This window comes from Canis aureus, chromosome 27 (assembly GCF_053574225.1).
Source record: "Canis aureus isolate CA01 chromosome 27, VMU_Caureus_v.1.0, whole genome shotgun sequence".
Classification (NCBI taxonomy): Eukaryota; Metazoa; Chordata; class Mammalia; order Carnivora; family Canidae; genus Canis; species Canis aureus.
In genome coordinates, this window is record NC_135637.1 from 33,604,420 (window position 1) to 33,626,887 (window position 22,468).

Consider the following 22,468-nt stretch of genomic DNA (forward strand, 5'->3'; position numbering starts at 1 on the left):
TGTCCAGAGGGTGAACAATGTTACCAGTGAGGTACAGTGAATGTTGATTCTGCGGGGGGGGGCGGGGGGGTATTGAGTTTCAGAGGCCATGGCTTTGTACTATATGTTAGTTAGAAATCTCTGTATCATCAAGGAATGAGAGGGTCCTTTTTGTTACCATTTTGGTGTTTGTATCCATCGGTGACGTCTTTTTGTATTTGGCAATGCCATTGTCAATCCCAATTCACAGATTATGATGTAAATTAATTCCTTTTTTGAGATTCGTTATGAAACATTTACTAATGAATTTGCATTTTAGTCTAATTCGTGACCCTGGTTTTCTATATACATGGTTGGCCTGTATATCTGACCATATCCAACCATCTGATAGAATGTGGAAGACTTTATGCTCAGAATTCTTCACCTAACTAAAATAAGTACCATTTCCTCTTTTTTCCTGTCAGACACTTCCTTGATCCTTAATTGCTCCTCTAATGGCTCTTTGTGTAGAATATTTGATTATTGATTAGTCAACAGTTGCCCTCATCTTCCCACACTAAATACCTGCAGTGGTTTTGCTTCCAGTGTAGAGATAGTGTCGACAGTTTTTTTTTTTTTTTGGAGTTCAATTTGCCAACATAGAGCATAACACCCAGTGCTCATCCCATCAAGGGCCCCCCTCAATGCCTGTCACCCAGTCACCCCCACCCCCCACCCACCTCCCTTTCCACCACCCCTTGTTCGTTTCCCAGAGTTCGGAGTCCCTCATGTTCTGTCTCCCTTTCTGATATGACCCACTCATTTTTTTCTCCTTTCCCCTTTATTCCCTTTCACTATTTTTTATATTCCCCAAATGAATGAGACCATAAAATGTTTGTCCTCCCTGATTGACTTATTTCACTCAGCATCATACTCTCCAGTTCCATCCACGTGTATGGACAATTGTACCACAGACTGAAAGACAAGATTCACACAACTCCTGATACACCTGAAATCCGCCAAGTCAAGAAGACACAAGAGGCTGTCAGTGAGGTGAGTATTTTCTTAAGAGAGAGGGCAGGCTGTGGCACCCCGGGAGGAATGTCAGCCATGTGGTCTCTGATGTGTGTGTTTTGGGCCATTTTTTCAGTTGATCTACAAATCAGACTTCTTCAAGATGCAAGGCCACGTGATCTCACTGCCTTACACACCCCAAGTGATCCGTTGCCGCTACGTGGGAGACATCACCAGTGACGTAAGCATCTCGTCTGGGTCTTTCAGAAAAGCTCATACCAAGGGGCTGTGTACATGTAAGCCAACTGGTGATCTTTGAACTGCCTGCTGCATTGAGTCCTTCTACACTGGGTATACAGCTTGGAGGTGAAATTGTGTGGAAGCGGGACCCCGCATTTCTCCAACCACGGAAACAGTAGTAGGAAGAACGTTTAGGAATTACAAGCATTGCTGGCCACCACTCTGAATTCAACACTGAACCATGACCGGCCCCTCACCCTACCTCGTCTCGTCCTGGGTCCCATGTAGTATCCTTCTCCTGCTCATCCCCACGCCCATACTCATTAGCAACTTCCTCCTCCCATGTTTGTTTCTCCTTAAATGTTTCCATCTCCTGAAAGGCCACTCCATTCAATCCATGCTTTCCTCCCATCAGTATAAGAACAACAAATAGCAATATTTTCCTTAGCTCAGGATTAAATTTAAAAACCTGTGATTCATTTGAGTGCAAGCCAACTAAGAGTATAGGGTGGACGTGTTCAACCAAAATGAAACCTGTATCAACATGAAGGTCTCACTACTCTTATTGGTTCCTGGTTTGCATTTAATCCTGGCCAGCTTTATTTCTGTTTCTGCCACACAGATTTAATATAAGGAGGACTTGCAGATCCTCGGGACTGGGCTGCTTCCTGTGTGACATTCCTGACATGGTCCGCTGCCGGCACGTGCGCAAGTTCTGGGCGAGTGCACATCTTCATGACACATAGCTACCCTGGCACAGCTTCCATTACCACGTCACCAGCCTCAATATAATTCTTTCAATGACTGATTAACTTGTGCTTCTGTTTTCTTTTTTTTCTTTAGGTCTAACTACCTGTACACTGATAAGGCGAGGAAGATGTGAGACAGATACCAAGTGGTGCTTGACACTCCAGAATACAGAAAAGTACAGGAACTGAAGACACAGCTGAGCGAGGTAAGGATGCTGAACCTGTCACTGCAACTGACTTATTCCTCTGTCAAACAGGCAACTGCGCTTAGAAAAAAAAAAAGTCTCCCCTCTGATGTAATTATGGAGTGCCTACCGTGTCTAACTAAGCAAGTCAGTTGACCTTGTTTTGCCTCAGTTTCCTTATTTTGTCCCCTTTTGGTAAGATAAGGATGTTGGTACTTGACTACCTGTGACTGGAGCTGCAGAGAGTTAATTTTATAAATTGGAAAGGCCTATGTTACACTATTGTTGTGGTCTCCAAACCAAATTTATTTAATTTATTTCAAAACTTGCTCTTTAATCCCTGTCATCAGAAACCCTAACCTTGGTGGTGCCATTTGAAAAGTCTTTCATGGCTCCCTGCTCTGCAGCCCACACACCAAATTCTGAACTATTTTGTTTCATTGTCAGTTGGCCTCGGGGCTTCCAGTCTATCACAGCTAGTTGGGTATAGATCTTGTGCTCTCCCCTCCATTCCTCGTTCCTTGAGGGTTGGACCCCGTCTTATTTAGATGTGTGTCCCATAGTGCCTTGGCTGTAATAGATGTCCATGTTGGCCAGTGATTAAATGTGCTTTCTAAAGGTAAGGGCGTTCCACAAATGTAAATGCTTTTCTTATTACAGATGAGTTGGCTATTCTCGTTCAACTCATCTTTGTCGTGTAGCTTCATCAGACTTCACTGAGCGAAGCCACACATTGGCAGTCAGGCCACTTGACTGACTCCCCATTTTCAATAGTTTTAGTGGCTGCCTATTAGGAATCACTTATGCTCTTAGACTTAAAGATGTCCTGGCACACCAAAGGTTGCCTGCAGTGAGGGGGTGGGGGTGTGCAGCTTCCTACACTCCTAGTGAGCTAGCGGCAGAGGGTGATAAGTTCTTTAGCTTTCATAAATGCTAAATTGAGCCCATTTGCTTTGCTGAAAGCTTACCTGCGTCCCTTCCCCTGGCACCAGGACTTAGCCAGGAATGCCTAGGTTCTTGTATCTCAGCAAAGTGCTTCTCTGCACTGGCCATATATTAGAACCACCTGGGAAGTATTTCTAAACTCCCCTTGAGTGGGCTCTGACTCCCCAGCCTCACAGCAGACTTTCTGATTCTCTGCATGTAGGCATCTGCGTGCTTTTAGCTGCTCCATGATTATAATAATGATTCTAATATGCAGCCAGTGTTGGAAAGCACTGCTTTAAGTAGCACGCCTGTCCTCCAGCTACCACGTCGTAAAACATTGTATGGTAACTTGAGATGGTTATTGGGATCTCTGAAATACCTTTATTTTTCTTGGCTATTTGGATTCAGAATTATTTAAATCTTCCATTTCTCCTTTTCCCAATTCCTGTTAGGATTTTGTGTGTCTTGTGCATCCACATTGAGGAATAAGACTGGCTATCCTTTAGTCATTCCTTTTCTCCCACACTTGCCTCACTGGAACAATGATGTGAGCATGATAAAATACTGAGCCACCTCCTCTATTTTTTAAAAGACTTTGAGAGGATTGGTATTCATTCTTTGAATGTTTGGTAGAATTTAGCAATGAAGCCTTCTGATCTTGGACTTCTGTTTGTTAGGAGGTTTTTGATGATTGATTCCATCTTCTTCCTCATCATTGGTCTGTTTAGATTTTCTATTTCACCATTATTCAGTGTTGGGGTGTTGTATGCCTCTAGGAATTTATCTATTTCTTTCAAGTTGTCCGGTTTGTGTAGCACATCATTGTTTATAGGAATCTCTTTGATACTTTGTATTTTTGTGGTATCCAGTATTCCATCTCCTCTTTCATTCTGAGTTTTTCTCTTTTAGTTGGTGAGTCTAGGTCTAGGTTTGTCGAGTTTGTTTATCTTTTCAAAGAACCAGCTCTTTCATCGATCTTTTCCATTGTATTTTTAGTTTGTATTTTACTTCTTCCCTGATCTTTATTTCCTTCCTTTCTCTAACTTTGGGCTTATTTATTCTTCTTTCTCAAGTTCCTTTAGGTGTAAAGTTGGGCTGCTTTTTGAAAATGTCCTTGTTTTTAGAGGTAGGCATTGTTATAAACTTTCGCCTTAGAACTGCATTCCGTAAGTTTTGGTATGTTACATTTTCATTTGTCTCAAGATTTTTTTTTTATTTCTCTTTTGATTTCTTCTTTGTCCCGTTGTTGTTCAGTATCCTACACTTGAAAAGAATGTGTATTCTGATGCTTTTAGATGGAATATTTTTAAGTATCTGGTCTACTGTATGGCCAATGTTTCCATATCGATTTTCTGTCTGGATAATCTATGCATTGACATAAGTGCGAAATTAGAGTCTCCAGCTATTATTGTATTGCTGTTTCTCTGCTTAGGTCTGTTAGTATTTGCTTTATATATCTAGGTGCTCCTATGTTGGGTGCATATTTACAAATGTTATATGTTTTGTTGAATTGGCTCCTTTATCACTATATGATGCCCATCTTTGTCTCTTATTAAAGTCTGTCTTGTCCATATAAGTATAGCTACTCCTCCACGTTTCTTTTGGTTTTCATTTGCACAAAATATCTTTTCCTACCTCTTCACTTCTAGTCTCTCTGTGTCCTTACATATAAAGTGAGTCTCTTGTAAGCAGCATACAGATAGGTCTTAATTTTTATTTTATTTTTTAAAGATTTATTCACCTATTTTAGAGAAAGAGCAAACAAGCGTGAGCAGGAGGGGCAGAGGGAGAGGGAGAATCTCAAGCAGTTTCTGTGCCAAGCATGTAACCTGACTTGGGGTTCAATCCCACATCCCTGAGATCATGACCTGAGCTTAAACCAAAAATCAGATGCTTAACTGACTTTGCTACCCAGGTGCCCTGGTAGATTTTGTTCTTTAATCCATTTCGCCACTCTGTCTTTTGATTGGGGAATTGAGTCTATTTACATTTTAACTAGTTATTGATTATGTATTATAGGCTTAGTGCTATTTTATTAATTGTTTTCTGGCTGTTCGTATAGTCTTGATCTCTTCCTTTCTTCCTCTCTTGCTCTCTTCCTTTGTGCTTTGATTTATTTTAGTGGTATGCTTGTATTTCTTTCTTTTCATCTTTTGCATATTTCCTATAGGTTTTTCCTTTATGGCTATCGTGAAGCAACTTCTATAACAGTCTATTTAAGTTGATAACAACTTAAGTTTGATCCCATTGTAAAGCTCAACATTATTTCCCCCCATGTTTTATGTTCCTGATGTCACATTTTACATGTTTTTCTTTTGTGTATCCCTTACTTAATTGTAATCAGTTATTTTTATTATTTGTCTTTTACCACATATGCACCTTTCCAGTGAGAACTATTCTTCATATGTGTTCTAAACACTAATTAGCACCCTTTCTTTTCAATTGAAAGAAATCTCTTTAGCATCTCTTGGGTTGTTTCTGCTTTTTTTTTTCTTTAACATCCTTTGTAAGGCTGTATTAATGGTGAGAAAGTCCTTTAGCTTTTGCTTGTTTAGAAAAGTCTCTCTCCTTCACTTCTGAATGATAACTTTGCCAAGTAGACTAGTGTCGGTCAGAAGATTTTCTCTTTCAGCCGTTCGAATGTATTGTGTTACTCCCTCTGGTCTGCAAAGTTTCTGCTGAAAAATACCTGATACTCTTATGGCGGGGGGGGGGGGCCGCAGGGAGAGGGGTGTGTTCTATTGTATGTAACGAATTATTTTTTTCTTGGTACTTTTAATGGTTTCTTCTTGTCTTTAAATTTAACATTTTAATTATTATGTGTCTTGGTGTTTATTTCTTTGGGATCCCCTAATTTGAAACCCTCTGTGCTTCCTAGATCTGGATGTCTGTTTTTTTTCTCCTGGTTAGGGAATTTAGTATTTCAGCCATTATTTTTTCAAATAAGATTTCTGTCCCTTTCTCTCTTTTTACTTTGGGAAGCCCTATGATGCAAATGTTAGTCCATTTTATGCTATCCACAAGTTTATAAGGCTATCTTCACTTTTTTTTTTCATTCCTTCTCCTTTGCTGTTCTGATTAGGTGAGCTCCCTGTCTTATCTTCAAGTTAATTGATCTTCTGCCCTATCTATAATTTTCTGTTGAAACCCTCTAGTGTATTTTTCAGCTCAGTTTTGTATTATTCAGCTCTGTGTCTTCTATTCCATAGTTTCCTATATTTTCCATCTTCTTGTGACATTCTTACTATGTTCATTCATTCATTCATGAATGAATACTGTAGGTCATTCAACAACCTGCGTTCCTTTTTAGCAGCTCTATTGACCACTAGATGTGTGTCAGACCTAAGACCTACCCCTCAGGCCAAAGATCTAGGACAAGAAAAGAGGCCTCCTGCTCAGAAAGACTGGGAATTTGCCCGAGTATGCTGTCTGTGCAGTGCCTTTGGGGTGGTAGCCTGCTAAAAACTGTCCTTCCAATTACCATAGTCCTGTGGAACTCAGGAATACAAGCCCCCCAGGCTACCAGTGACAGGCAATCAAGGGGTATCCCCTGTGGCAGCTGCATAAACCAGGGACCAGGTGTGTAGAAATCTTCCTTCCAGGATATATTGGCACTGTGAAGCACACCAGAGGGTTAAAGACGATGATAGAATATGTCCTCTAAATTCTCTGAAAAGGATTATAGTCCACCCCAAGATGCATTTTTAATTAGAAGCCTGCCCCTCAAGCTGCAGTCACAACGATTAGCTAACACGCCTCCTTTACAGGAAGACTGAGCTCCTGACTCTGTTTTCTCTAGCTATGCCCTGGGGGGTGGTTGCTATTGAAGAACTCTTTCTCCATTGGTTACAGTCCTAGGGGACCCACAAGAGTAAGCCATACCAGCCACCAGACCTAGATCTTAGAGGGGTGTCTCCTGGTTACAGTTTTAAAAATCAGACCCCAGACAGGGCTATGAGCTCCTTTCTGGGTGTTCTTTGTTATAAGAGTTTCATGGGATCAAGAGCACAAGCTTCCTTGACCTTCAGAGCCAAGTGACTAAGAGGTGTCCTGTAGGAGGCAGCTACAAATATCAGAATGAATGAAAGTTTGCCCTTTGTGACAACTTGAATGGACCTCAAGGGCATAAGCAATGTGAACTATGCAGACAGAAAAAGACGAATATCATATGACCTTTCTCATATGTGGAATTAGAATTCTTTCTGAGCGGGATCCCTGGGTGGCACAGTGGTTTGGCGCCTGCCTTTGGCCCAGGGCGCGATCCTGGAGACCCGGGATCGAATCCCACGTCGGGCTCCTGGTGCATGGAGCCTGCTTCTCCCTCTGCCTATGTCTCTGCCTCTCTGTGTGTGTGTGTGTGTGTGACTATCATAAATTAATTAATTAATTAATTAAAAAAGAATTCTTTCTGAGCATTAAGATATGATTAGATCAGAGCCTTAAGAAAATCTCCTTCTCAGACTTGTGAAAGATGAATGAGTGGTCCAACGGAGGAGGTGTTTTGGGAGGCTTTTGAAGATGTGTTGAGAAGAAATGATATAAGAGGCCGAACTAGGGCTGTATCTGTGAAAAAGGAGAAGGTGGGTCAGACTTAAAGGCTGTCACAAAGTTAGGAGCCCCGAACTCGTGATCATTTGTTGTGGGAATGAGGGAAAAGTCTAGGATGACTCCCCCAAGTGTCTGGTCTGCATGACGGGGAGATCAAGGAGTCTTTTAGCAAGGTAGAGAAAATAGATAAGGAAGCAAATTTGGGCTGGAGATGGAGATAATATAAAAAATTCTGCATTGAACATGGTTAAGTTCAGAACATTTTTGAAAATTTGGGCCTACGATAGCCAAACTGTGGAAGGAGCCTCGGTGTCCAACGAAAGATGAATGGATAAAGAAGATGTGGTTTATGTATACAATGGAATATTACTCAGCTATTAGAAATGACAAATACCCACCATTTGCTTCAACGTGGATGGAACTGGAGGGTATTATGCTGAGTGAAGTAAGTTAGTTGGAGAAGGACAAACATTATATGTTCTCATTCATTTGGGGAATATAAATAATAGTGAAAGGGAATATAAGGGAAGGGAGAAGAAATGTGTGGGAAATATCAGAAAGGGAGACAGAACGTAAAGACTGCTAACTCTGGGAAACGAACTAGGGGTGGTAGAAGGGGAGGAGGGCGGGGGGTGGGAGTGAATGGGTGACGGGCACTGGGGGTTATTCTGTATGTTAGTAAATTGAACACCAATAAAAAAAAAAGAAAAGAAAATTTGGGCCTGACTTAGGAGAAACACTGGATATATCCATTTGGAAATCCTCCATCTCACATTAATGATTGAAGTCACAGGAACAGACGAGATTACCCAAGGGGAACGTATCCGGTAAAAGAAGCCAACCCTGACTCCAGCTAGTGGCAACCTTGGGGAAGGGCAGAACCATAGATGGAGGAGTTCCTAGGAAGGCCACTTAGGAGAGAGCACCAGGATGGGGAGCAGGGAAGAACATTTTCAGGAATGAAACAGCTGAGCAGTTTCAGTTGCTACAGAGAACCTTTCTTGCATTTGGTCGTTGTGAAGTTTTTGGCAGTCCTAAGGACAGTGACTACCTTGGTGTGGTTGCACGGAAGCCATACTGTTACCTTGAGAAATTAATTAAGGAGAAAAAGAAGAAATACGTAGTCGGCTTGGCTGTGAAAGGTAGAAAGAAACAAAATCATTGGTAGAGATTGGAAAAGGCTTAGTGAAGGAAGGGAGCAAACTTTGTTTGCAGATGAAGGACTGAAGAAACAGGAAGGTCGAAGATATAGAGAAGATATAGAGGGGAAGCGGATAATTGCTGGCAGAGGCTCCTAGAATGGGACAGGGGAGAGCAGGACCCAAGAACACAGTAGGAGGCTTGAATCATGGGCAAGCTACAGAATGTGTCTTCGTTTGACACAAAGGAGAAAAGAAAAGAAAAAAAAGGATAAAAGAAAGGGAGGGCTAAGGAGGTAAATATATTATTGGTTTTTTGAGCAGCAACCAAGATTGTTGCAGTAGGACAGTAGGACAATCCCCGATTTCTCTATGAAGTAAGCAGTAAAGGCATCTCTCAGCAGAGACCATAACATGCAAATAAAGCAGAAATAATGATAATGACTATTTTATGTCCAGGTATTGTACAGGGCTGCAGGCAAAAAGCAGAAGTCAGTCTTCACCTCAGTTCCTGATACTCCTGATCTTTGAAGAGCCAAGCGAGGGCAGAAGCTTCAGAGTCAGGCGAGATTCATAAGCAGAGCCTCACAAACCTGCAGCGCTGGCGTCACAGTGGGTGGTTATGTATACTTGCCCACTGCAGCCCAGCAACAGATTGTCACACTGGGTTGTCCTTGATGCAGCCTCGTGGCCCTTAACTTCAAGCAGTTCTCTTTGGGGCCATCATAACTGTGGCTGTGTTTTACCTAAGCAAGCAATACCACGTCTGTCTTTCTAAATCGTGTACAACTTTCGTCATTGGGTGGATGAACGGTCTGTGGACCGAACTGCTTGATTCCTTCTGTAGGACCCATCTATTGTTCGTGACCACTTTTATGCATTCAGACAAAATGGGGGGAGAATGTGTTGAGAGCTTTGTTAGAATCCTCTCATTCTTCCATCAGCATTCTTTATCACATGGATTTAGATCAGGCCACACTCAACAGTAAGGGTATTAGGTGACTCGGATGTGTGTGTATGTGTTTCCGAATGTGAAACAGAGGGAAACAAATGAAAAGAAATGCATATCATACGTGAAAACATCAGGACGAAAACAAGGAGACACTCCCATTTAAGGGTTAGAAGTGAATGAAAATGACTGAATACTAAATAACAAATGTTTTGTCTCTATAACATCTGATCCCTATTCTCTGATCATTTAGTATCTTTATGTTGAACTTGCCACCAAAGAGAGACCCCACCATCATGCTGGGAAACAGACCAAAGCCCTGAAACACGCTAAAGACGTAAAGGATATATGGTCAGTGAGGTAAGTTGGGAATTTGGCACCGAGGTACACTGGGTTAAAGAAAAATATCCTGGGGTGCCCGGGTGGCTCAAATGGATCGTGGAAACAACACCACTGAAACAACAAAAGGCACCAACAGTATCAGTCGGGCACGGGAGCCAAGAATGATGCTAAGAGATGCTAAAAGCCTGTTGTTTTTCTCATTGGTCCTCTCAGTTAGCAAAGCTAGGACCCCTTCTTATAATTCCTTGGTAGCATTTGCTAGGGACTCCTGAGAAGTCATTGCTATTTATCCATAAAGTCATGGTCTTGGAGTCAGCCAAACATGGTTTCAAATCCTGTTGTTGTCACCTGCCCACTATGACTCTATATGATTTACTTAATATCTCTGAGCCTCTGTTTTCTTATATGTGGACTATGGTTAAAAATCACGATAATTAAATTAGGTGGAACAAGGTATCATATATAACATTCCTGGCACAGAGATGGGCTCTTAGTGGACACTCAGAAAAAGTTCGTTCCCTTTCTTCTCTTGACCACCTAAATCGTGAGAATGACACATTGGTTAGAATTAGGAGGGGACGGGCTTTCATCTCCCATACCACATGATCAAGGACGCAGCTGGCTTTTAATGATAATGAGATTACCTGTTGGTAAAGATCTGAAACTAGAGGAGCCTGGGTGGCTCCGGTCATAATATCATGGGTCATCAAGCCCTGAGTCAGGCTTCCTGCTCAGTGGGGAGTCTACTTCTCTCTCCCCCTCTGTGCTCAAGGTCTCTCTCTCTCTCTCTTGTTCTCTGTCTCAAACAAATAGTATCTTTAAAAACATATGAAATGAATCAGTTCAGGGTAGACAGTCCGTTCTTAGCAGCATATTTTTCAGAGCCCACCTACAGATGCACTACACCCATTACCAGAACTGGAATCCCTAGAGGACTGGCTGCACACTGGGACTTAAACTCGGACAAAAGACCAATCAACCTCTCATAACCCCTCAATTTAAGAATATACTGCTCTAGGCTTTCAAGGCATCTTAAAGTCATTAGAGTGATCTCTAAAGAGAAATGTGAATTGAAACAGCAGAATTGAAACAGTATCTCAGTTCCATAATTTTCATTTGGAGCTGAAAGGAGTCTGCTAGTTGGACTAGCACCTTGTCCCCTGACCCTGTGAGACATGTAGATCCCACCCCTGGTGTCTAGTGGCGTGAGATCCAGTGGGCTGAGCACATAGTGCTGGCATCTCCCGAAACATCCAAGGTAGTTAGCATGCTCTTCCCTAAATGTATAATGCGCATGTGTGCTGCTCAAAGCTGCACTGTACCAACACACCAAGGCACTGGTTCTCTATTGTTGGGGGCCAGGGGCAGACCATTTTGCTTCAAATAGAAGCTGAGAGAGTTGTATACTACCCTCAAAGTCCATCCCCTAGGATAATTTTAGTCTTCTTGTGACATCCCCAATCTTTATCACTTCAAGGATAATTTGAACGAGCCTTCTCTACATCACCCCTCTCTGGGGTGGTCACTAAGTGAAATTGGCCCCAGGGCTCCTTACACCCCAATGGACAGCCCGACCCTACTCCTAGTCCTCTCTCCTACCAGTACTGATAACTCTAACCTTCAAAATAGTCCAATGTAACAAGGATGGTATCTGGCATTGAGTTTGGCTTTTCTACGGTGTCTGTCTCCCCAAGTGGAGCTAAGCAACTTTATGGGATTATTCATGTGAAAACTAAAGTTACGATGTCAGAGAAAAGACCGCTTTAATTATGGGTTGGTTCAGCTACCCAAAAGACTTGAGGTTGAAAACCGACTGCTCAGAGAAGTACTCATCTTGTGTAAATGGGATTAATCTTCTGTGACATTCTTAAAGTTAAGAGATGTCATCTCTTGAAATACCACAAAGATCAAGATTATAAAATAAAATTTCAGGACTGCCTCATGGAGAAGGTATTTTGATACTTGGAGTTAGAAACTAAATCTTTGTCCTCTTTCCATGTACATTAATAAGTCTTTGGCTCCACAAGATTGTTTACTTTTTTTCTCCTCCCAATCAGCTTTTCGTTTGCTTGCTTGAGTTTTATCTATCTATTTATTTTAAGGGTTTTATTTTTTTTATTTTTTTCATAATAAATTTATTTTTTATTGGTGTTCAATTTGCCAACATACAGAATAACACGCAGTGCTCATCCCAAGTGCCCACCTCACTGACCGCCACCCAGTCACCCCCACCTGCCGCCTTTTTTTTTTTTTTTGCAATTTGGGATATTCTTATTATTTAAAAGGCCTTACAAATAAAAGCAGAAACAATCACATTAATCAAGTGTATTAACTCATAGTTCTATTAATAATCATTAAAATTGTGTGAGGAATACATTAATAAACATTGAAAATGATAGTATTTTCCCTGCTGTGACATTGTCAAAGAAAATAAGGAAAGTAAGGGTGAGGAGTTACCCAAACTGTCAGAGACTCGGGACTTTCCAACGGGGGTGTGGGGTCAGACAAGACTTGTTGTCCAGCAGCTTCCACTGTATTGCACGCTCTTTTCCCAACCGATGAGTTAGCCAGTGATCTTTTTTACTAGTTGCCAAAATACCAGCTTGTATCGGGATAGGTAAGTGATGGTTATGAGAAGGATCCTGGGACAGCCTCTGGAATCAAGGCAGGCAGACATGTGTCCCAGACGGGAGGCGTTTAGTGGCCACCCTGCAAACAGGTTGGCCCTCGACCATGGGAGCCAGGCCGCCGCTCACTGCGAGGACAGGTCCCCCCAGGGGAGGACCGGAGAGCTGGAGGAGGAACAGCCCCTCCAGCAGACAGGCGGAAAGCCAGGAGGGCTGCTTGCTGAACGCAGTTCCAGGTGGCCAGTCTCACCCCAAAAATGCATGCCTGACAGCCTGTATCATTGCTTCCTTTTCAGAGTGTCCATCATCAGCAGTGATGAGGACCCCCCGCTCTGGGTGTGGTGTCCATCTCCGAGGGTCCCTTTGTCATGTCCTCTGGGATCCATTCTGCTTGTGAGAAGCACAAAGGTCTTTTGTTGTGGAGGCCTGCCATGTCACGTCCAGGGGAACAGATCCTCCAGGCGTGTTTCTTCTCCTTCTGTCCAGGTGCATCCAGTTCACGCCTTTCCAGCCTCTGAGTCCCCACCGAAGCTGCATACCTAGGCCGAGGCATCTCGTGGCTCGCCGTCTCTGAGGACCTCAGGCGAATCTGGAGCTTCTGGGATGAGGTCAGACTGTCCTGCTGTGCTGCTGCGGGAAACATCAGGGGCAGTTGTAGGAGATGGGGTGCTGTGCTGTTTGGGGCAGCTCTACCTAGGAGTCTAGGGTTTCTTGTTGGACCTGCCTTCTGAGGATTTGGGGGTGGAGGTTGCCTGCAAGACGCATGTGTGGCATGAGCAAAGTGAAGCCTCCAGGCCCCCGGGGCTAAATGAAGGCTATATCCCCAGTGTCCCGGGGGCCCCTTCCCTGACTGTGGCCCACTGTGACTGCCGGGTCCTCCTCCTGCTTAGCTGTGCCTTTCCCACTGTCTCGGGGAGCCCTCAACCTGCCCATTTTGTGGAGGAGACTTTGTGCCCATGAGCATTGCAGGCAGCCTGGCAGGGATGATGTGCTCTGGTCTCGCACAGGAAGTGACTTTGCACGGTGCTCACACTGAGGGATGGACATGGGTGAAATTGGGAGTGGACGGCGGGTCCTTCACCCCGATGGCCGCCTGCAGATTGAGAACAATCGATAGAGCCTCACACTCACATGGTGAAACGGTGCATGAGGTTACCCCCCAACATCCTCCAAGGCTTCGCTGAGGCTCAGGAGACCCCGGGAGATGGGCAGCTCCCAATTGAGTGGCAATCCACATGTCCCTGCTTGATGCCCGGGTCTGCTCTGTGCCCCAGGGATGCACCCCTAGTCGAGTTGAGTTGTGCTGCTCGCATGGCCCTGGGGCTCTGTGTGATGTTCACTCATTCCTCAGACACCTGAAGTGTGGGATCAGGCCACCACCCCAACTAATGATGTTCTGGGGCAACCTGTCTGCTGCCATTAGCAGTAGGAAGGGCAGGGCTGGGTCCTGCACAACAAGGGGGTGCACAACTCTGGGGGCCCTCTGCTACAGGGGCGCAGTGCACAGACATTCTTGAGTCCTGTCCCTCCAGGTTCAGCAGCTTCTGCTGGTCATGGCTCAGCCCCCTCAGGGCCTCTATGGGTTGTGTCCCATTCCCTGTAAGATGTACTCAGGTCATCCTTCAGCGCCTGTAGGGATCATGGCCTTCCTCTTGTCTCCTCTTATTGCTCAGCCCAGAAGGGCAGCACCCAGGCTTTTTGGGTGGTTTTCCTGAGGTGCCAACAAGTAGGTCAGGGAGGTGATAGAGAACATGTGCCTGTGTTGCTTCCTCTATTTCTGCCAAACTCACCTTGTTCCTAGTTCCTCCTTTTCTTCCAACTTAAATATTTCTTCCCTCGCTGCTTCCCTGATGTCCGTGGAAGGGATGCTTCTTGAGAGCTGAAAGGGAGGCAGAATCGGGCATGACCACAGATAGATAACCAAGCAGGGAGTGGGGACACTGAGTGGGGTCACCCAGCAGGTACCCTTCCCTAGGCTTCTCCTACAGGGTGGACTCCATCCTGCTGACCCCAGCCCCACTCCCTGCTGGGCTGTTCAGGTCTGATCCCCAGACTCAGTGGTGAAGGGTCAGTGTGATGCTGAAAGAGGGGTAAAGAGGGCTGTAGCATCATTCCATAGACGGAGCAGGTGCCAAGACCCAATGCCTGCAGCAGACAATGGTCTTCAGGGTGGGCATCATCAAGGTGGGAGCTGGGGAAGAGCTAGGAACAAGTGCTTATGAGCAGCAGAGCGAGGAGGTGAAAGAGAGAGTGGAGGAGAAGAATTAATTACAGGCACAGTGTTGCTCCTTTCACGTGAATCCCCGGTATCCGTGGAGTTGTCTTCCAGTGCGCAGGGCAGCAATGAGGTTGGCATGGCCATGGGAAAGGAAATGGAAACTTAGCAGGGGTGAGAACCCATGGCTTGCTCCTCTTGGGATGAGGGACTCTGACCTCAAGATGATGGATCCTCAGCCCTGGGGCCTCCCTGCACTTAGTCCCTTCATGTCTACAGGGTGGAAGTGGGTCTCTCGTCTCCCAGCTGCGTGTCCCACCCGTAGGTTCTCTCCATGCCTAGGAATGATGTGTGTGTCATCCTGTCCCTCCTCTGGGAGGTACTGTCCCTGTGACAGTGTGACCAGGACATGACCTTTCTCTCTCCCTACTCCCCTTCCTCCTTTCCTAACAACTCTCCATTTCCTTCCCCTTTCCATCCTCCAACAATCATATTGTTCTTAAATATTGGTAGCCAAGGACTGGCAGGAGATATACTGGCACCCACTCAGTCAATCCCCTGAACCCTCTGTGTGAGGAGAAACTATCTTGGTCTGGGATGGCTGGGGAACTTGAATGAGACGGTGCCACACGTGTCCACATATCCAGTGTTTGCTCTTGGGACAAGATGGTCTTTCTTGGCACACGAGCCCGCCTTAAGCAACCTCATCTGTTCCCAGAAGTGTTATAGAGCAGAAGTGGAAATGAGAGGGTAGTCAATTTTCAAAATTCCCCCTGAATTTTCAAGTGAAGTGCTGGAAAATATCCAATAGGGTAGCCCACTGAACACATGGTGCCAGCCAGGCCTGGCGCTGAACCTTACAGGGAGGGTAGGGTGGTAGGGCCCTGGTGCAGGTCTGAGGACAGGTGACGGGGTGGGCATCAGGAGGGTGTAGGGGGACAAGGCCTATGCTGTGAGGCTGGAGAATTGGATGGTGAGAAGAACAGTGACCCTGTAGCCCTGCTAGCATATGTTCTGTCCTCAGCCTCGGCCGTTCTCGGTGACAGGTCCGAGGGATGCTTGGGAAAGACTGTGTGTGTGTGTGTGTGTGTGTGTGTGTGAGAGAGAGAGAAAGAGAGAGAGAGAGAGAGAGAAGCGGGCCCAGCCACACCTTCACACAGGCCGGTAGGTGCCTTGTGGCCAAGGAGCATCTCCAGGTCTTCAGTATGTGGCCTCTCACTCATGGAAGCATGTTTATGACAGACTGGTTTGTGTGGTGAAGCTGGCATGACCTAAGCAACCCAGGCATGTATGTAGTGACCGTAGGGGAGATGCCCCTTAACATCTCCAACTCTGGGAGTCGACTTTAAGGTATGGGAAATGGGTCAGGAGCATGAAGGTCCATTACACGTCATGTATCTTACACGGGACAGAGTTTCCTTCTCATCCACCTCTGAGCTCACATGACAACTTAGTTTCCTGGTTCTCAGATTTGGGAGAGGGTTGCTCTGGCACCCAGGTCATGTCCATCATAGGGCAATGACAAGAACGATACCCAATCTCTGCCACACGACTGCTGAGTGGTGCTGGGCAACAAAACCAAGCTTTGACGTTTGGCAGCAGAGAAGGGTGGGAAGTGCACATTGTATGGGATAGATCATAAGACAGCAAACCCAGGGAGGGGGATTAGAAATGCGGCACACACCGAAGGCCCCTGGACACAATTTCTGGTCCTATGACGTCAGTAAAATAGGAGATGAACGAATCAGATTGCTAGCCAGTATTTCCCTTTCATTTTTGATTTCTTGCCCACCCTCTGCATTCTCCAGAGTAGGAGATGCAACCCCAGGTTCCCAGGAGCCCTCTGCCACTGTTCCCTACCTGAGCCCTGTTCCCTACCTGCCGAGTCTTCCTCCCCACTGCTGGAGCCGTCTATGCTCTCCAGACACAAATCTGTAGGAACACAAGCATGAGCAATCCTGTTATTGGAGGGAGGGGCTCACCCATTCATCCTACTCTAGTTGAGTTCTCTGCGGGTCATGCGGCATCTACCTGCCTGACCTTTCTGGTGTGTTCTCAGATGTGCACTGTGCTTAGGGGAGTCAGAGACCTTCAACGGGGCAGAGATCACAGTTTCGAATTTTGCAGTGAGACCAAGCAGCTGTGGAATCCACTTCATCATGTCCATTCTACTCGCCCTTTACACTGTTCCCCTCCAAATGTGGCATGTGAAATTCCACCAGTTATGGAGACCCCTGACATGTGGCTAGGGTGAGTGAGCATTGGAGGGTTTATTTTCTGTAATCGTTTTCATGTAGTTATCGAGGTAATGATTGTGACAGATGGAGTATAGACAGACTCCCCTTGGACTGCAGAGCACTAGCGTCCAACAACGAGCAAGACATAACCCCTGCTCATTCCTCCTGCTTTAACTGCTGGCCCGTTAGCAACATCCATGTGTAGGTTGTCCTGGTCACACACACAGGTGCCAGGCACTATGTGAGCCCACTGAACACTAAAAGGCTGAGGTGAACACCTCGTTTCTAGGATAAATGGGCCCCAGAGGCGATGTCACAGCCTTCAGTCACAATGTCACGTTAAAAAAATGGAAAACCTGCTAAAATGCAAATGTGACCACAAAGGAACACAAATAGCCAAAACGTTGTTGAGAAACAAGAAGAAGGTGGTGGCTTGGTTATTGCAGATTTCAAAGTACCTGAGACAGCTGTACTAGGCAAGCAGCACGGTGCTGGCATAAAAGTAGGGACACACTGCAGCAGAATAGAGAGTTCCAGAATAAATTCACTCGTTCATGCCTTGTTAATCCTTGAGGAGACCACAGGATGGGGAAAGGATACCCTCTTCAACAGGGAACAGAATGAAAAGGCATCCCGAAAGTGAACCCCACAGCAATGCTCCTGAGGATGTAGATAATTTGAGGCTTTGTATGTTATTAGGCAGGGAGGTCATCAAGATGGACCGAGCTGATGCCAGGCGATCTTTGCTGGAGGAAGGAGGTCCGAGGAGAGGAGCAGGAAAGTGCGTAGAAACACTGCCTCTGACTCCTTCCTACAGGGAATCGAATCCTTATGAAATAGTCTGTCTGAAAGAGGGTACACCCCAAACGCACAGGGCCTGTTACGGACAGAGTCCTGTGAGCCCGGCGCCGCTTTGAAGTTCAGCAAAGCTCCACTGCGTTGCGGACCTCTTCAAGACCGTTGCTTTGCTCCGGTTCAACAGGCACCGTTCCTACCTGCATCTCAGCTCATCCATAAGATGGGAATTGATTCAAAGACACTTTGCTGCAGGCTCATTCAATCCAAGGAAACCTCCGCTGAGTTTTATAATTGTTCATTAATCATTCATCATAAGGAAAATTAAGTATATAAGCTTTCAACCAACCGACATCCCTGCATTTTAACAAGGCCTACATCCTATTTCTTTCCAGTCCTTTTCTCTGCAAAATGCCGGTGTCCTTCAGGTCACTGGGGATCCCTTCACTCAGGAGCCACCCAGCCAGTGGCAAGTGTGTGACTGGGTGTGGGGGCACCTGTCATGAGCACTGGCGTACTTTTACCTGGCCCTGGCCCAGGCCATGTAGGCGATTTGCAACAACTTGGTGTTGGGCACCAAGTTAATGACAAAGCTTTACTTTGAGCTCCTATTTGCCCCTCACACTTCAGTGTGGGCTTATAAGTTGAAAGCATTATTTTTAAGGATAATGAAGCTCTTAGGAAATACTCTGAAATATCTTCCTGAATCTTCTCTGCTTGGACCCTGCATGAGACACATCCCCAGCTAGGACTGATGTTGTGCCCTTTGTTACTGACTCATCCCCCTCTGAGGAAAAGGAATACTAAGCAAACCTCCAGGTGCAGCTGTGGTGAGGGAGGAATGTGGCATCCTAAGCAGTGTGCCCGGTGGGGGTGAGGTTTACTTTTGATCACTGGACACTAGGGTTGATTTGCATAATTGGGAAATGTCTCGTGAAGGAACACACACACTCAACGCACTGACCGGCACAGTCACGTCCCATCCACTCACATAGGACCAACCCCCAGCCGTCATACACACAAGCCACAATACCTAAATGACCTGCTTGCTTCCAGAGTCTGTAGAACATAGTCAACCTTTTTTTTTACTGGACAGTCATTTTTTCCCACCACCCCACCCTCCATCGCAGTAGGAACCCAGGATCAGGGAGGCTCTCCAGGCCAAAGCAGAGGGGAAAGACCCACCTTGTGCATCAGTCACATTCCTCCTCGAGAAGTGTCTGATAAAGAAACCATCTTGGTCTCCCTCCTCCTGCAGTTAGTGAAAGGGAAACACTATGAGGATCACATCCCTCTGTGCACATCTGCACATGACTTTTGTTCTCTTGGTGACATTAGCAAGTGACTTGGAGTACAGTCCTCGAGTCAAAGATCACAAAAAAGTAGTAAATGTGACCTGCAGGAAAGGCTCCAAATTTGAATGTCAGATCTCATAGCTCCATTTTGTTCAGCAAACAAGCTATGTGACATGAAGGAAAAGCAACTCCTAGAAAATGCTTGATGCCATTTGTTGTGTAACCAATGGTGATGGTTCTAAAAGCCCCTCTAAATTTGGTATCAGTGGGTGATTGAAACTCGGGACTAACTGGCAGTGCCAAGGAAATTAATTCCTTGGAAATGGAAAGAAAGCATCAATTGCATTTCCTATGCAGAAAATGACTTTACCTGAGAGAGCTGAGGTTTCTTCTTCCGCCTCTGAGTTGGGAATTTCCTGAGTCAGGGACTCAACTGGAGCTAGGAGGACACAGAGCCAGCGTGAGGATGCTGGAGGGGCTGCCTGGGAACTTGTCAGGGAGTTTGGAAGGATGAGGACAGGAGTCAAGTGTGTGCATGTGGGTGGCTAGGAAGTACGGACTGCGCTCCCCTCTATGGGGCCTCACCCTGTCCAGGATCTGTGGGCTCTCCAGGAATATGTGGCCTTTCCTATATGCACTCAACACCAGTGACAGGCCCAAATCATTGATATGTACACCTATAGCTGCCCTTGTTTACATGACCATGGAGGCCTCTGGGTAATGTTGGGCCGTGTAGGGGGCTTTGGTAGAATCGGTGTTTTGAGAGAAGGACCCAGTTGCTGGATCTCCTTTGCTGCCTACTTTGAGAGCTAATGACACCATGACTGAGTGATTAGTGAGCATCAATAGCCCAGAGCCACATTCGGACCAACCCCTGGGTTCCCACCTTGGCTGTCAACGTGGGGGGGGTCAAGGGTTTGGGTCATTCATCTCTGCCCCATCTCCTTCTCAGGAAAGTAAATGGAAGCATCCTCCAGATATAGCTGTGGTGAGGGAGGGATGAGCATGTAAGGGGTGTCACAGTGATGAGATGACTTTGGAAAGCTGACCCCTCGATTGTGCTGCAAGTGTGGGAATACCTCCTGGGAAATCACACACTCACGTTCACATACCACATAGATACACAGACACACACATACTCGCTAGTGTGGACACAGACGCCCTTTGACACACATGCACACAAACCATCACCTCCTACATGCCATAGTTCCTCCAGGCCCTGTACAACATGGTCTCACAGCTTTAGTGGACAGTTTTCTCTCACCACACCCGGACCCTCATTCCCAGGAGGAATCCGGGATCAGAGGCCACACTTCTATTGACACGAGATTTCACTGCCAAAAATGTTACTTTAAAATACATACAGTTTTGGATAGTCTCAGCATCCACCTGCGATTGGAGAAAAGAGAAAAACAGTGAGGATCACACCATCATGTACCCTGTTTGCAGAGCTCTTTTGTTTGGTGAGAACTGAAGGAGACTGGGTGGAGCACAAAGGTTGGGTCAGTGTTCCCCCGCTCCGGTGAAAGAGGACCCTGTTAAAGATGCTTGAGCTTTCAATAACAGATCTCTGAAATCCAATCTGATCAACTGATCCAAAATTCTTTTTGAGAGGGAAGTACTTTCTGCTGTTGAGGGTGCTGGATGCCACAGAATTTGTAAGGCAGGCTGCCCTGTTATACCCCCCTTTTTGTGTCTGCTGTCATTGGCAATAGTCTTTCATTCACCATTCTCCCCACAAAGGAGACTGCTTGTCTCATCCCTCAGGTGTATTATCCAAATTTGGTCCTGTGTTCCTTGAAGTAGAAACCAATGAAGCAACCTTCCTTCTCAGAGAAAGAGAGGCAAGCTTACCTCAGGGAGAGATGAGGCACGTTCCTCTGCCTCGTCCGTGGGAAGGTCCTCGGCTGGTCCCTCCGTGGGATCTAAGGACACAGGGTATCTGTCAGGAAATAGGTTTTGCTGCCCAGGAATGGCCTAGGGAGTTTTGCTTGAGGTGAACACGGGGACACGGTGCTCAGGTGTGAACAGTGAGCAAGCAAGACCCGACCTGCTGTTGGGCTAACTTCCTCGATGGACAAAGAAATGAAGAGCAGATGAGCAAGAAGGAAAAGGAATCTGGACTTTGCTTTCAAGCTTAATGGATCTATATAGTGAGCAATTGTCAGTCTCAAAATGCAAAACATTCGATGCATTCTGCATTTCATGACTGTGTCCCCTGAGTCATCCTTCCCACTGTAAAGGCCAGCCACCTTCCCACTTCTTCACCTGTCAGAGGACCAGTTCAGCTTCCATGCCTTCACACATACTGCTACGTACGTGTCCTCTATTCCTTTGGATGGTTATTTTTGTGTGATGAAATAGACGTTGTTGATGCTATTATTAATAAGTAAGTAATGCTCTGCAGCCCTGTTTACAGTCATGGTGCTGTGTACTTAGCACTGCCATCTGATCTACATCCAAACCTTTCCATCCTAAGGAATCTCTGTCCCCATAAAGAGATGAATGTTCCTCCTCCCCTCACCTCCTGCCTCCAGCCATCCGAGTGTCGATTTTCTGGGTCTATGGGTTTGCCTACTGTAATTTGATCCCTTAAGTGGGGTCAAGTAATTTACTTCTTTCTCCCTATGCCTTCTTTCAAACAGCATATTGGTTATTCAAGATCTATCCGTTTTGTAGCATATTGAGCCATTTGGGGTTTTTTTATGGCTGAGTTACATTCTGTCCTGTGTGCATATCACATTTTAGGTGTCCTTTCATCCCATGCTGGATTGGGGGGTTGTGCCTATCTCTAGCTCTTAGGAAGACTGCTGTCGCGAACATGGGTGCCCAGATTACACTTGGAAATGCATGTTGACTTCCATGGTTATAGTAAGGTGATCGACTTGAAACAGTTAAATTTGTACATTTGAAGTCATGGAAAAATGTGTCACTGCATTTTGTACTGTTCTGCTATTTGTATGTCACTAGTGAAAGAATTATTCTTAAATCCACTTAATGAGTAAATTCTCACAATACCTTCTTCTGTGTCACTGATCGGGTATACCCGGTTGTGCAGAGAGAAGCGCACTTTCTTAAATCTCTTCTTTCTCGAAGTGGACTGGGCAGCTTCTGTCTCATCCTCCCCACAGGTTCCTGGGAAATGCATAGCAATAGAAAGCAGTGTTGGCATCTTGTGGGCAGAAGTCCATGGGGAATTAGTCCAAATTGACTCTTGTTTCAGCCTTCTATTCCCCCTACACAACTGT

At 45.6% G+C, this 22,468-nt stretch overlaps 1 pseudogene; it reads left to right on the top strand.

Moving 5' to 3' along the window:
* LOC144299609 (nebulin-like) overlaps positions 1–22,468 on the top strand; it is a 71,809-nt pseudogene that overhangs the window by 26,031 nt on the left and 23,310 nt on the right.